Below are 9,892 nucleotides of genomic sequence, written 5' to 3' on the forward strand. Positions count from 1 at the left end.
CCAATTCAGCTCCAATGGAGAGCTGAATTGGTTGCCATGGGGATGAGAGACACAAGACTCGAACATGTGGCATGGCATAATGGTGTCTGAGCTTGCCTGCCCTTAAAAAGGGTCAAGTCAGGGGGCTGGGTCACAGGGAGCTCCCAGTTCCAAGCACTTGACAGGTTCAGTAACCTATAGGCCATGTGCCAGCAGGTTTCTCTTGGGATTCAGGAACTCCCATTTCCTGGGGATGGGGCTTCCCTTCCTGTAGGAATCCAGGCATGCCCATCAAGGCTGGGGGTAAGTCCAAGGGTTCTGGGTACTGGGTAATTAGCCCAGGACAAGGTAGTCGCAGGCCAGCATTTGGAGGTGGAGGGCTGCTCAGGTTCTGGGTTTTAGGTTGTAAATGAAGTTCCTTTGTAACTACAACCCCTTCCCACCTCTAGCTGTGCCTCGGTGGATTATTCCTGCCCTGGGATATAGCAACTAGCAACACCTTGTTGCCTCAGTTGCTAGTCTTTGCGAATCTCTGGAGGAAGAAGAGGCTGACTGGAATGAGGAAGAAACCTGGGCTCTCATGTGGCCATTTTGAGAAGGCAATGGGCAGTGGGGAACACAATAAGAAGTATTGCAGTAAAGGCGGTTCTGACATTGAATGCAGGAAGCCTCTGGGGAAGAGAAAGCCCAGAGCCTCGTCAGCTTTTCTGGCTGAACTGAAGTGCAGCGGGAAGTGGAGTGAAGGGGCTTGGCAGATGCCAGAACCTTTTATACTGCATGGGCGGGGCATTGAGCGGTGGGTGGATATATGCAAATTGGCCACACCTTGTGATTTTAAGACTATGATGACAGTTACTTTGGGGCCACCTGGTGCAGGAAGAGCCAGGCCTGTTTTGATTTTTGTGAAGAGGAGGGGCTGAGTTATTATTTTAAGCCCTGGGGGCCATTGGTGGGATGAGTATGAGCAGCAGGAAGTGGTTATTTTGGAGAACTATTATGGCTGGTTGCCACTGGATACCCTGTTAAGGGTTAGTGATAGGTGTCCCCTTAGGGTGCCGGTGAAGGGGAGTTATAAGGAGTTTACTAGTAGGTATTTGTTTATAACAAGCAATAAGCCCCCTAGGGATTGGTATGCTTTGGAAAAGTTTAGGGACATGGTTAGCAGGTTTGAGTTTTGTTTTTGTATGGAGGGAGGCGAGATGAAAAACGTGGAGACTTTGTATCCAATGCATTGTTGGTTTTATTTAAAAGGATTTAAAAATTGCACTTGCGCGGTTAGGGTTAGGGTGTGGGGTTAGGGTTAGGGTTAGAGGATTCTTCCTATGAAGTGCCAGACTTTGAAGTCGAACCCCACTTTACCACGTGAACCTGAGATAAGCAGGCCCTGTGAGCAAACCCAGGACAAGCCCATTAGGGCCCAGCTGGTCAAGAACTCTAATCGCTGGGAATGCCTAGGCCGCTCCCAGAGTGCCTCAAGCCCTGAGCCAATCAGATTTGTACCTGTGTCCTAATCTTGCTTGCTTGAACACCTGATTGTTGTAACCTTGTTCTTTGCCTTTATAAGCCCTGTGTAATCGCAGCTTGAGGCTTCCTCCTAACCTCCGCTGTGTCGGTGGGTAGGACGAGGCCCAAGTTGCAGCTCGCTTAAATAAAGCCTTGCCTTGCTTTTGCATTTCGGAATGTCTGGGTCTCGGTGGTCTTGGTGGTGGTTTCGCGACTTGGCACAACACCTATTTGTTGTTGACTTGCTTCCCTGTTCTTTAGATAGTTCTTGGGAGAGTAGAAGAATAAAGGATGTAAAAAGCCTAGCTATCCTTTTACCTATTAGTGATTTGATAGTGGTGTAGGAGAGAGTGATAATTTCTGGAAAAAAATAAAATGATATTTGCAGTTGCTATGAGGTGTTAGTGGATTTTACTTGTTCTAAAACATCAATGACAAAGAAATGCACTCAATACCTGGCTTACATAACTGTATCCTCTCTGTACACCACCTGTACAATAAAATTTAAATTAAAAGATGACATTAAAAATTAAACATTTGGGCTGGGGATATGGCCTAGTGGCAAGAGTGCCTGCCTCATATACATGAGGCCCTGGGTTCGATTCCCCAGCACCACATATACAGAAAATGGCCAGAAGTGGCGCCGTGGCTCAAGAGGCAGAGTGCTAGCCTTGAGCAAAAAGAAGCCAGGGACAGTGCTCAGGCCCTAAGTCCAAGCCCCAGGACTGGCGAAAAAAAAAAAAAAAAAAAACATTTAATTGAAAAAATTGTTTTCTGATTCTGGGGCTTTGAATTTAGGGCCTGGGTGCTGTCCCTGGGTGCTCAAGGCTAGCACTCTACCACTTGAGTCAAAGTGCCACTTCAGGCTTTTTCTGGGTAGTTCAGAGTCTCACAGACTTTTCTGTACAGGATGGCTTTGAACTACAATCCTCAGATCTCAGTCTTCTGAGTAGCTAAGACTACAGGCATGAGCCACCAGTGCTTGAAAAATAAACCACACTTCCTTACTCCAGCACGGTACCATATTCAATCATATAAACCAGTAATCTTCAGCTTATGAATTTATCCCATGATTTATCTTCCTGTTCTGGATTTAGATATCAAGTTTTAGATTTGTAAATGTAGATGGGTATGTAAGTGAGTGAGAGAGGTAAGTTCCCAGGGTTTTTCTAAGCTAAGAATGTTGCCATATGTGTGAACAAATTCATTCCTAGCTGATACTGGGTGTAAACCACTTGAAATATTGGAGGAGGGCCAATGTTTCATCATCTTGGCTCATTTCTGCAAACAGTGTAATTCTCTCATGTTCTGTTCTGGGATAATAAAATGCCAAAAAGGCTTTCTCCAAAATGCAGTGATGTTGCACCTATTTTTATGTAGCAGAGCCACTGTAGTTCATGTAGCTACTTTCCCAACTGAAAAATGCTTATGAACCACAACAGTGGGACCAAGGTAAGTTCTAGCTTACAGTTACTGGCAAACAGCAAGGACAATTAAATTTCTGTAGTGAGTCACTTGTCAACTGAGCAGGCTGACTTGAATTAAGTTTTTAGGCCGTGTGGGTTTTACCATATTGAGCTTAGTTTACATTAATAGATGTGTGCTGTCAAATTCCAAAAAAGCCATATTCATTTAATAGAGGCTACATGCCTCTGTTTTGGTGCATGTACAATAGTCATTCTAGTTTTTGAAGTAAAGTTGAGTTGTTGATGACAGAAGGAGAGATTTCAAGTATACATCCATTAAGAAGAGACTAAATGTGTCTCCTTTGTGCTGGGCAAAGAATGCACATGAATATCAAGTTGAACCTCCTCCACATATGAGTCTTCAGTGTCACTGCAGTGGGAGTTTTATGTGGGAATTAAGAAGAGAAAAATATCACCCAGAATGTGTCTGACTATGATTTAATATCTAAGCCAAGAAATCTTTGGAGAGCAAATCTCCTACCCACATAGCACTAAATCATTGACACACACAGCAAGGAGCTCAAAAATAAGCCTTTGCAGTACTTTGTAGCGAATGGGCTCAAACTGTATCATTTGTTATTTGGTAAATATGAACTGACATTCACAAGAATTCCTCGTCTTAGGATATTTAATTGAAGTGCAAATAGTAGACAGATCAGTGTTTACTTTTGTTCTCTCTTCTTTGGGAAGAGACCAAAAGAGTCCCAGTCTGGGTGTGCTGAGAGAGAAGAAAGTCTAAAGCAACTTGAATATCTTCATAGAGTAAAGCAGAAGGCAAAACAGGCAGTGTGTGTGTGTGTGTGTGTGTGTGTGTGTGTGTGTGTGTGTGTGGTGTGTGACAGAGAGAGAGAGACAGAGACAGAGACAGAGAATATCAAAGGTTTTCTCTACCAGAGTAATTAATTACACCTTTCTGTACAATTAAAATGTATTTGCTAGAAATCAGAGTCCATATATAGGTGATCTGTCTGTCTGTCTATTGCTTATCTATATCCCAGTCAAGCACAATCAAGTGCTTTTAAAATAATGTATCTTATGGGACCCATCCATGGCATGTAAATGGAGTCCCATCATGTACTTCCCTGGGGATAATTACATGACTCAGTCTGTTGGACAGGAGCTAAGCCAATACAGATTTAGTGGGAGTGAGGAAAGATCATCCTGGAATTCCTTTCCCTCCTTTCTTGAGCTGCTGAGTTAGTGTAGAGCTGGGTGTAATCTCTAGGTTGCAACACAAAGCAGTCTCCTAGGTTGGGGCGGGGACATTAGTAAAGGGAGTGGTATGGTGTGGTTCTGGCCTTATTTATGCTCAGAAACTGAAGCAAAAACAGTATTTAGAATGGTTATTAGCTTTTAACATTGCATTTGTTTATGAGGAGATCTGAGCTAGCTGTACTGAATTTACAAAAACTGGAACCAAAAATGTCCCTTTGCAAGTGTATTCTCTCATCAGTCACAGGGTAATCTGGCTTTGCTCCTTTTATTTTATTCATTTGTTTGCTTTTTCCTTTCCTTTTCCTTCCTTCCTTCCTCCCTCCCTCCCTCTCTCCCTTCCTTCCCCCCTCCCTCCATTCCTTCCTCCCTTCCTTCTTTTCTTCCCTTCCTCCCTCTCTCCCTTCCTTCCCCCCTCCCTCCATTCCTTCCTCCCTTCCTTCTTTTCTTCCCTTCCTCCCCTCCCTCTCTTCCTTCCTCCCTTCTTCCTTTCCTTCCTCCTTTTCTTTCCTCCCTCCCTCTCTCCTTCCTTCTACCTCCCTCCCCCCGTCTCTTCCTTCCTTCCCTTCCTCCTTTTCTTTCCTCCCTCCCTCTCTCCTTCCTTCTACCTCCCTCCCTCCCCCCCTCTCTTCCTTCCTTCCCTTCTTTTTCACATTACTAGGATTTGGACTTAGAACCTTGAACTTGTCTACCACTTGAATCACACTTCCAGGCTCTTTTGCTTTAGCAAATTTTTGGATAAGGTCTCATGTTTTGGTCTGGGTTTAGCCTGAGAATTTTGATCCTTCTCTTATAGCTTTTCCAGTAGCTAAGCTATAAGGCACATATCACCATATCCAGCTTATTGGATAAGATAGGGTCTTACTAACATTTTGCCCAGCTGAGCTTGAACTGAGAACGTCCTACTATCTTCTTGAGTAGATATGATTATTTTTCTTCAACCAAACAATTCCTTACACTGAAATTTGATAGGTTTTCATTACCTCTGAGGGAAGGAGTCTTTACTTTTTTTTTTTTTTTTTTTTTGGCCAGTCCTGGGCCTTGGACTCAGGGCCTGAGCACTGTCCCTGGCTTCTTCCCGCTCAAGGCTAGCACCTGAGCCACAGCGCCCCTTCTGGCCGTTTTCCATATATGTGGTGCTGGGGAATTGAACCAAGAGCTTCATGTGTAGGAGGCAAGCGCTCTTGCCACTAGGCCATATTCCCAGCCCAAAGGAGTCTTTACTTTTAAGTTGTGTATATCTTAGTTGCAGCTCCCCAAAGCATTCCATGCCATATTTTGCAGTCTGAATAGTTTATTGTTAGGCTACCAAGGCATTTAAAACGGTATCAGGGCGCTTGTGTTCTATTTCTAGAAACAACACAAATAACTTTTCAAAGCCAATAAATAAGAGCACCATATTTTAGATAGCGTTTTACCAACACTTTATTAACCGAATCATTTTTCTCCCTTGAGCCCCCCATGGCCTTTTTATGCTGTTCTTATTGATTTGACTTTCCAACCTGATTTAAAATTAGTAAGTAAGCTGTGTTTATAATTGTTTCCAACTCTTCAGTTACAAGCAGGGTCATTACCACCAGTGCACCCTTAGATGGAATTATGAATGAGGAGGCACTATAGCTGGCATAGGCAGTGGTGAAGAAAAAGCCAAACAACAGGAAGATTTTGACTGTTTTGAATTAATACAATTTATCTTTTTGGCCAAGAAAATTTATACACAAAGACATTTCTTTTGAAGCCTACTATATAATACCACTATTCCTAGATATTGGGGAAATCCAAACCATAAAACATACTTTCTTTTCATTACCAGAATAATTAAACTCCTGGAATAATAACTCTGTTTATACAATCACTCCTTTTGTGCTACTGTCTGGATTGTAGAGAACCACCTATTTCAGATTAATATGGGTGCTAGTTATTTAAAAGATGAGTTTATTTGAAAAGAAAGTTTATACATTACTATATGTTGTCCTGTTTGGCACTGAGAGTTGAGGGAAGACTCGCAGCTGGAGGTTACATGGATAAATCCTTCAAGGTAGTAACTTGCCCACTGATTAATTGTAGTCCTATGAACACTAGTATTATGAGTCATGGACAGTCAGCCAGGCAGAATTTACCTATCAGACTGACGTATGTGATAGACAGAAGCCACTTTGGATCTATAAACTGTAGAAACAAGCAGGAAAACAAGGTAACAGATTGGGACTAGTTCCTACTTTAAGATACTAAGTATAAATTTTTATATATGTAATAATAAATATCAGTTAAATGATAAACAACCAGAAGGACTTCTATGAGTTATTATTTGTATCAACTTGGAAATGGGTAAACTTATTACTTACGTGACAATTTGGTAGACTTGATCAATCCCTCATATGCATTTTTCACACAGGTGTATTTGATAACTTTTAAGGACCTTTGCATATGTAGGTTTTGGGGTTGAGATTAAATCAAGTCATCAACTTCTAATTCCTCTAATTTCTTTATCCTGTGCACTTTCATTTTATATATCATCTCAGTATAGATATTATTTTAAATCTCATATAATGGGGATCAGAAAGGGAGAAAAAGGGAATAAAAGAGAAGTGAAGAAAGAGGAAGAAGAACAAGAAGAGTGAATATTTTCCTTAAATTGATAAATAGCTTATAGTGAGTATTTTCTCAATATGCAGAAATATTATCAAAGTGTTATCTTTTGAAAGATTGTAATCACATAAAAGTCCTTTACTAATAGCTCTAGTCAGAGTAAAATAAAATGAGAGCTACTAAATTAATTTGGGGTCATTTTAAAAGTGGCTTTAGATGTTGTAAGATACAGAGTCTCTATACCTTGGGAGTTTGAATGTGAAATATATTAAGGATAATTATGAAGCCAAAAAGTAAATACATATGATGGAGAATTTGGAGGTTTGGTTTATTTGAGATAAGTACATGTTTTCTTGAGAGGCAGACTGGAATAGCAATCATAAAAAAATGCTGCTTCTGTTGTAAATGGCTTTTTTAGAAAGTTACCATTTTTCTGTAGTTATGTGAAATGCTCCTGAAAAAAGAAAAAGAAACTTGTACATCTTCGCCATCATGGATGGAGATAGAAATTGAAGCAACTACATACTGAAATAATGGATATGCTTTTCTGGTACTGTTATTCTAGGAGAGACCTACTTGACCATGCTGATAGCTACTAAATATCAATACAATCGTTCAGATTACTGAAAAAATACTTTTTACAATATGCTTTTATTGGCATACTAAATCCACTTGAAGACAGGTAACATCACATGCCTATTATGTACAAAGCATCTGAGTTGCAGCCTCCGTTCTGCCTCTCCCAAACTCTTTGACCTCACAAGAAAAGCATGGCCTAAACTTGTTGTTAGCAATGGCCACTGTGCCCTTGGCAACTACGTAGTCATCAAGTCTCTATTGCTTATCTCTGTAGTGGACTCCTCTTTGCTTTCTTCCTTATGGGGATGCTGTAAGACAATATTGGTAAATTGCTTTGGATCCTTAAGAAGAAAAGCACACTTCAAAGAAAAACATTATCAAATTGTTTTGCAATCAAGATGCATCTTCTCCTTCAATTATCCCTTTTGTTGCTGTGTTTACTTCAACAGTAAGGTGTGTCTGTACTAACTGGTCAAAACAATACTTACTTGGTCTGCCTTTTCCTGTCCTTGTTAAGTGTCCTTTTTCTTTCTATGTATTTTCCCAAATTGATTTCTTTGGGAATAGCTAGTGAATGAGTTGATAATATTGAACACAAGATCATGATGTTCAAGAAAGAGATTTGTATATATGTGTATTAGAATTAGGGAAGGGTAAGGGAATACCAAAATCAAGAGACAAAGGATAAAATGATAAACGATTCCAAAAGCAATACTTATGAAATCATTTGGTGTAAACCAACTGTACAACTAACTCATTGGGGGGGGGGGGTGAGAGGGAAAAGAGGAGGGGAGAGGAGGGAGAAAATGAGGGAGGAGTAACAAGTTGAATAAAAAATGTATTCACTGCCTTACTATGAAACTGTAACCCCTCTGTACATCATTTTGACAATAAATAAGTAATTAAAAAAGAAAGAGATTTGTACTATAATATATGTTAACAATGAAACAATAGCTAACAACTTCTAGTATGTACAAATGATTATGTACAATAAAAATAGTAATTAATGCTATAAAATTTAAAGTGCACCTTTCATCTGGCCATCTCAAAGCATTTTAGAAAGGCTAATTAAACTCCACAACACCTCTTTACTGTGCCTATTATTATTCCTATTTGCAAGTAAAGAGACTGAAGTTCAAAAAGGTTATTTGACAACACAGGATGTGAAATGAGTCAGTGTCCAGAAAGCATTTAGTATTTCAAAGGCTACTCAAAAAGCATTCAACAGGTAATTACCACTGATTCCCAATAGTGAAGTAGGCCACTCTTTTCCCAATTTATTTTTGTTCTTTACTTTCTTACTTGGCATCCACAGGCTGTAAACCTCAGATCAGTAACACTCAAAACTACTATAACTTTAACAAAAGTATCAAATGGGAACAAATGTTGAAGGGAACATAAGTCTGTGGCCTACTTTACCACCTGTGATGCTATAGGAGAAAAAGTGTCAACCTCTTTTTTTTTTTTGGCCAGTCCTGGGCCTTGGACTCAGGGCCTGAGCACTGTCCCTGGCTTCTTTTTGCTCAAGGCTAGCACTCTGCTACTTGAGCCACAGCGCCTCTTCTGGCCGTTTTCTGTATATGTGGTGCTGGGGAATCGAACCCATGTATATGAGGCAAGCTCTCTTGCCACTAGGCCATATCCCCAGCCCCAGTGTCAACCTCGTGAGTCCTCTGACTGTGAGCTTTTCTGGTCAAATCTCTGCAGGAAATCCTAGTGGTTGTTCTAGCTGTGGGAAGTCAAATGCTCAATAATTAGCAACCCAAGTTTGTAATCTGATAGAATCCAGCTAGGTTTCTTACTAGCTGTGTGAACTTGAGTAGCTCACTTACTCTCTTTGCTCATATCTTTTATAAAGTGAAAATTACATCCTTGTATCCTGGGCTTGTCATGAAGATGAATTCAGATATTGTAGGAAAGTCCTGAGTAGGACACCTGTTATGTGATAAGCATTTAACTGCAAATGGTAACTGTTAGAATTAGTGTTAACATTTGAATGATTCATTCAATTTACTGGGAGAAAGGTCTTTATATAGACAGAGGAGTATAGAGATTTGAAGAACATATGGGGGTAATTGGGGAAGAGGGAAGGTGAGAGAAAAATGAGGGAGGGGGATAACAAGTTAGACAAGAAATGTACTTACTACCTAAAATGTATAACTGTAACCCCTCTGTATTTCACCTTGACAATAAAAATTTAAAAATTAAAAAAATTACAGGTAATAAAATATTTAATTCCTCCAAAAAATGAAAAATGTAAAAAAGACAGAGCATATTCAAAATACAGAAGGCATAGGATTTAATCATTTGTTATTTTTGACCTGAGACCCTACAATGTAAAATGGGTCAAATATATGACTGGATGAATCTTGGGGACTCACACAAGAATGGATGGTAAATTTAATTACAGGAAAAAGCAGGATATAGATACTGCCATAGAATATCATTATTTTCTTTCTCTAACAAAAATGTGGTTGTTACTTTGATATATTACAATGGAAAATTGTTCTCAGCAAGTCTAGCCTTCCTTTTGATGTATCCTAAGGAGTTATATTTGACTAATG

Source organism: Perognathus longimembris, chromosome 19 (genome assembly GCF_023159225.1).
Source record: "Perognathus longimembris pacificus isolate PPM17 chromosome 19, ASM2315922v1, whole genome shotgun sequence".
Taxonomy (NCBI): domain Eukaryota; kingdom Metazoa; phylum Chordata; class Mammalia; order Rodentia; family Heteromyidae; genus Perognathus; species Perognathus longimembris.